A 7382-nucleotide genomic window follows, 5' to 3' on the forward strand; every position below is an offset into this window, starting at 1 on the left:
AAATATTCATCAAGGACTGAGGAGATTTCTATTGTCCTTTATACCTTGTTCAAGGAGTAGGTATTCAGATCTATGTGTTGATTTTTTGTTTGGTTGTGGATGTCATGGTAGGAATTGGAAATTAAAGTTGAACCTAATCTTATCTTTTTTTATGGACAATTTTCATAGCTTGATAACCCTTTCTGAAAATGATTCTTTAAAATGCATAAAATATTGAAAGTTTCATATATATATATACATATACATATCATACATATACATATATATGTATATCATATTTACATATACAAACATATGTTTTATATATATATCACGCATATGTAGATACATATTTAAATCACTGATGGACAGGATAAGAAACCCTTTGTTTTACTGTTTACTATATGAGGATAGGATTGTGGTTTACCTAAATTTCTGATTATTACCTAGTGCTTCACAAAATGCTATATATGACATATACATTTAATGAATGCTTTTTTTTTTCAATTGGATATAATCCCTGAAAGCTTGTCATTTGCTGTGACTCAGCACTTTCCAGTGTTGAGAAAACATTTGACAATGATAAAAATAAGGCTGGATTGCTCTGCTGAGTCTAAATACTATTCTTTAAAGCAGTCAACCTAGCTTCCTTAAGGAAAAAAGGAGCATGACAATGAAATGCATCAGTCCAACTGCAAATAGACAATCATTATCCCCAGCAGAGTTAAATTGGTCAACAGAGAAACTACAATGAAATGGGCTTAGACAGGAATCACTTTTACTTCTTTTCTTCCTGTCAAGGTAGAGCTATCTTATCTCCCATTGCAAGAAAGCTTTGCATTCCTCTTGCTCTGTTGACCCTGCTATATTTTAGTAGAGCCACAGTTGACAAAGATTGTTAGGGAGTATTGAGAATCTAAGGGAGTTATCATATTCTTTGTGAGGAGATTATATATTGATTCTTCTTTTTTTTCCCTGGGAAAGCAATTCGGGGTATTTGGATATAAGCTTAGTCTAGCAGATAATAGATTAAAAACAAAACAAAACTGCAGAGAATCAAAGAGAATTAAGCCTTTCCCCCCAAGAAGGTAGGGAATATGTATTCTAGTTGAACTTTTCTATGAGCAATTAAATGGGAAGCCATTTGGCCTTGCAAGAAGATTTAGGTAGGATGGTGATTGTAACAAAGAGAAAAGAATGAGTGCTGTTGAGCTAGATAGCTCAGTAGAGAGAATGTGGGATTTGGAATCACAAAGATATGTGAGGACCCACTCTTATTAGCAGTGTGACCCTGGGCAGGTCATTTAACTTTACCTTAGTTTTCTTATCTGTAATAATAGTATCTACCTCATAGGATTGTGAGATCATAGTTAACCTATGTAAAATACTTTGTAAACCATATATATGCTTTATGATGATGATGATGATGATGATGATGATGATGATGATGATGATGATGATGATTAGTGGTGATGATGATGATGATGATGTTCAGAGTAGAAGCAGGAAAGATTTGGATTGAAACACTGATATTCCCTTTGAATTGAAGAGGGGCCTATGACAACGCTGATCAGTTTAATCCACCAGTCCATTCTCATCTACTAGAAGAGAGTTCCTAGTTTATATCAAAAATGTACTGCTGACTTTGGAGAATCTGAATACAATAAACGATGTTTAAAACAAAATTGAAAGGGATATATTCTTTCCCTGATGATTCGGAAAGCTCTTCAGATTCTTTCAGCATCTCAGAAAATCTCATTTTCATTATTATGACCTATTTTTATGCTGGTATTTAAAATGTTCCTGTGATAAATTTTACAGAGGATCACAAATATGAATAACTCTGAATCTGAATTCAGTGATTTCTCCAAAACCTGAGTATTTCTGCTCTGTGAGTAAGAGTTAATTATTTCTGGAAAAACTCTCCTTATTTCTCTAAAGTGGACCACTATTAAAGTTGTAAGGAATTTTCAAGAATCATTAAAGCCTGAAAAGTTTGTATTGACCATTCCTATATTTACTGATATAGTACTCTCTCTTCTTTTCCAGTAGTTCTCAGATTGAGATCACAAACATTTATCCCAAAAGATATTCACCCCAAATCAATATATTCCCATGGAAACTAGAAAAACAGATGCAATGTTAACCTTATATCAACTTCTTCTTCTTTTTTTTTTTCTGTCATCTGGTGATCCACATTTTACATCCATGTGTTAGTGTTTATTTTCTGGCTGATTTAAAGACAAATGCATGTTCAAAATTAAAAAACAAAACAAAACAAAACTATATTCTCTATTCTTTGAATGAATTTTATTATCTCTTTGTCTTATAACATTTCCAGGAAAATGGCATAAAAACAAAGTTAGTGATTGGAAATTAATGAAATAAATTAACCAACTTGATACTAGTTTGGATGGTGCAATGAAATATAGTGGAAAGAGAACTTACACTAGTATTAGAATTCAAAATTCTAATACCAAGTACATGAGCTCAAGACTATATATATATGTCCTTGGGCATGTCCCATAGCATATGTAACATTTATAACATTTATAAAATGAGGCTGCTAGAGAAGGAGGACTCTGAAGTGCCTTTTAGGTTCTAGATTTATCATCCTAATAGAATGGAAATACTTTGAGTGCAACAGCTATTCCTTTTTTGCCTTCATGTGTTCAGTGTTTTACACAATGCTTTCCACATGTGCTTAATATGTGTGTGGGTTGATTGATTCTATGAATTTTTTAATTAGATGAATTATTATTCTTATTAGACTATTCTTATTAGAATAATAATTATTAATTATAATATCTAGATAGAATCACCAAATCAAAGAATATATATATATATCTAAACCAACACTTTCATTGTACATGTGAGGAAACTAAGGTCCAAAGGACACAAACAAGTGGGAAATCCAACTGAGAGAAATTTTTCAGTACTTCTTCCTTAGTTCTCAAGTCTGTCTTTATACTTGTACTGACCTTTCCAATTTCAGTGGGATCTGGATGAAAGTGTGCTAAACCCAGTTTTTTTAAAAGTGTCTTTAGATGATTTTTTTACACTTTATGACAATATTTCCTCAGTTAAATTATGTGTGTGCATGACTATATGTGGGTAGACATAAAAGGAAATAGTTACCAGGGAGGAATTGTTTACTTCTTGGTAACTTGACACAGTGTGTCATACTTGAAAAGCACAGACCTTTACTTTGGATTTAGCAAGCTTGTTTTCCTTAGCTGATTTTTGTCATGGAGGTCAGGAAATAGATCTGTGGTGAGGTACACAGTATTGAACATGGTGGTCGTAAGCATCTTTCGCCTGTCCTCTCTCAATCTCTTCCAGAGAAGATTTAACTGGTATGTTCTCTTTTTATCTCCAGGGCTGACACCTTTCTTCTATCCACCTTACTGTGCTGCACATTTATACAGACACATTCCATTATCCTGAAGATTTAAAGCTTGCAGTGCTTTGCCACGAGTACAGCCAGGTTAATATTGTTCTTTAATATTTATTGAGCACCCATAATGTGCTAGGTGCTATAATACTCCTCTCATAATAGAGTCAAGCCATAAGCATGACCCAGCACTATGTTTGACAGAATGGATTTTTTTCTAGCTTTAATTTCATAGCTTAAGATTGGAAGATTGGCCCATTTTCCTCCTTGCCATGAAAAATATTTACCTTTATTCTGTACAGCTTCCCCTTCCTTTTCCACTGACAGAACGCAGATACTATCACTTGCTATTTGCAGCTGAGAGTTCTTATTTGTTCTGGTATCATATATTTTATGTTTACAACTTTAGACTGGTACAAATTACCAAGAGTAAAAAGTACTTCTTATGAGACCTTTTAGTAAGTCCATCTCGGTACTTTAACAATTGAGCTAAGAATCTCAAATGACTACATTCTGCTCAATAACCACAAGCGTACTGACACTTCTAAATAGCTAAAGCAGGCCTGTAATATTTTCTGTCTCTGATTTCATTTCACCTTATTTTCATACTGAAATTGACTTGATCTATTGGTATCATGGGTGAAAATGATTATCAGCATTTATTATCTATCAATGGTATTGGAAAAAACAATCAAATTATGCTTTCAGATTGGTTTTAACCTTACCTAGATTATCACATTATAGAATTCTGCGGTCTTGTCATAGGTTTCTTATTAAAAACAATAAACCATAACTCTAAAGTCATTTCTATTCCATTCAAGGATTAGATCAACTGACTGTATCAATGTACACAATAGCAAATTCGACCATGAAAAGAATATTTTCCTTTCGTGGAAACTTCTTATTCTCTAACAGAATGATGTGGGTGACACAGATAAAATGAAATAGTACCTGTCTTCAAGAAACTAAGAGTCTATTGTAAAAGGCAACACATGAAATATGTGTATGGGTTATCCAGATTTGCTGTAGATTAATATAGCAAACTGATTTATCAGAGTATTTATCTTAGAAGACACAGAAAATGAGCTGATTTTATTTTTGAGTGTGAAGAGGAGTCTGGGCTATACTTCAGTTCAATAATTCTGAACTATTACTACAAAAAACATTTTAAAAGTCATCAATATTCTTTCAACAAAATACATGGCTGCCAAAGCAAATATCAGTATAGAATATAAATGTATATGAAAAATATAATGAAAGAAGATGGTGGAAGGTTATGAGCAATATCTTATGGGTAAAAATAATGAGAGGTCATGAATAGAGATAAAATATTTAATAAAAATACTAGTAAGGTACCACAAGGAGTTAACAAAATAAAGATGAAAAAATGGAAAGGATGTGCAATTTTTTATATCATACTCTTCTTTTTCATTGAAGATAGTGAAATTTCGACACTTGGAATCAAAAATCACGTGCTGCATGAGAAGTAGAAACAATACTAAAGAAAATAAAGATGGGAAAACCAACTATGAACAAAAGAGATCTATGTTGGAGGAAACACAATTTTGAAGACCAAAGGTCTAGTTTCATATATGATAAAGGTCAAGATACCAAAAGTTTTGAACAAAAACAAAAATAAACAAGCATGCCACAAAACAAAAAATATGTATGCTATTGTTACCATAAAAGTGAGCTATCAATTCATACTCCATAATTTTTTATGAGAATACTACAATTAAGGGATTGCTAGATGGCGCAGTGGATAGAGTATCAACCTTGAAGTCAGGAAGACCTGAGTTCATATCTGACATCAGACACTTAATACTTCCTAGCTGTGTGACCCTAGGCAAGTCACTTCATCCCAATTGACTCAGCAAGAAAGAGAGGAGAGAGAGAGAGAGAGAGAGAGAGAGAGAGAGAGAGAGAGAGAGAGAGAGAGAGAGAGAGAATAATATACTTAAATGAAAGAAATCTTGGAGTAATGTGTAGAGAACTGCTTGACTTTTGTTAAAGTCTTGACTCTAATGCATGTTGTTTCTGTGATTAAATAAATCATTTAACATATTAATTATCAAGGCAGCTTTCTCAGTTGGAGAACAAGTCCTGAGTTGCATTGTTATGGGGAGTTCCATTCACATGAACTCCATGTGCAATTATACTCAAATAAATTAAAATCTACATAGGTATTCTTGATAAAGACACAAGAAGAAATCTAGTAGACTTTTCATAGGATTGTAGAATACCATTCTACATTAGACAATGTCTTTTTAGTAACACTCTTGATTTAAAGATGTAAGTTATCATTGTGCTTACTGTTTGTATAAAAGACAAATATTTATAGAGTGAAATGTCATTTAAAGACTTTCCTTCATGATTTACAATCATATGTAAAATCATATAAGATTCAATTAGATATAAGTTAATAGAGTTAACTGTTCAAAACTGCTATGGTTATCAATATCAATCAAGAAGAACTCAAATAGGAAGATATACATTTTCAAAAGTATTTGCACTATTATGGAGAAAATTCAGTGCAGATGTGAAATGAAAGACCAATTTTCTATAAAAGTGCAAAAAGAATATTCTTCCAGAAGATCCTATTTGTTAATGATATTTTGCTGATTGATCTAAACCTGTAAACAATTTAAAGCCTCTAAAATGAAATACATAATACCATAAAATGTTTGACTTGTGTATTCATTCAGGGAAATGACTAATGTCTAGACTATGGTTCAAAAACATAAGATCAGTTCACTGTTACATATGTAGAGACATGTAATATGGATACAAAAAATCAACTTGCAAAGGAGAAGTGAGGAGGATTGCCTTTGGAAATTTTTGAAACATTTTTAATGTTTTAAACTTATTCCTGTTATTAAAGTTCATTTTTAAAATCTAATTCCTACAGTGATTTTTTTAATGTTGTAAATTATCAAATGCCATGGTCTCTAAAGAACTAAAATTAGGCATTTCTAACAAAGCAGTAGAAAAGTTCATTGTGAGAATATGTAAGTCCTTATAAATTGCCAATCATAACTTGAGTAAAAGTGGTATCAAGTGTAACATCAGAGAGATACATGATCAGAAAAGGTCGGTTTCATGTTCCATTGTCTAGTCGACATCAAGAAATCTTGAGGAACATGTTGACATGTTGATCAAAAATCTTAGGGAGGACCTCTGAAAGGGCAAGGATTGGAGTAAAAATGATGAAATAATATGGAAGAATTTTGATTTACATTGGTGAATAAGTAGCCACATTATTAAGATCACAACTTCACTGAAATATTAATTTCATTGATCTGTCATGAATTTGATATAGTGAAAAAAATTGGAACATCATTACCTCACAAATATCTCTAAGGACAATGGAAAGAATTATAGCATGTATATATTGTTCATGTTTAATTTTTGAAGAGGACCAATGACATCAGAGGTGAAGTCTTTACTTGTGTGTGAATTGAATTTAAGTAAGGCATAGCTTCACAAAGTCATTAGCTTCACTCTCTAAGGCTTCAAAGTCCAATGGCAGGACACAAATCAAGACAATTGGTGATGACCTAGAATACAGTGGATGACCTTGGCAGCTGTGATGCATGACCAAGCTCTAAGCTTTTCACAATACCTGTTTAGGTTGCCTTCATTACTAATGGAATATTGCCCTCACTAGTTCATTGGTCTGGGGAAAGTCTTCACATGCTTGGGGTAGACATTCCATCCCCAACTTACCAACAGTTTGAGCTACCCTCAACTTGGGTTAGCCCATCTGGCAAGATGGTTTGTTGGGGTCTGGCCCCCTGCATGTTACAGCTTCTGGGAGACACATGTGAGAGTTGCCAGACAAGTGGACACAAAAGGAGAATGAGGAGCCTTGAAAAATGTTCTGCAAGCCCTCACACCAGGAGTGCTGGTCCGTTTTGAACATCTATACACCCCTATTAAAATTATATAGCTTTTAAATATATCATATACAGAAGTATAATGATGGTAGGACAGAAAATAAAAGGTTTAT

The sequence above is a fragment of the Sminthopsis crassicaudata genome, chromosome 1 (genome assembly GCF_048593235.1).
Source record: "Sminthopsis crassicaudata isolate SCR6 chromosome 1, ASM4859323v1, whole genome shotgun sequence".
Taxonomy (NCBI): domain Eukaryota; kingdom Metazoa; phylum Chordata; class Mammalia; order Dasyuromorphia; family Dasyuridae; genus Sminthopsis; species Sminthopsis crassicaudata.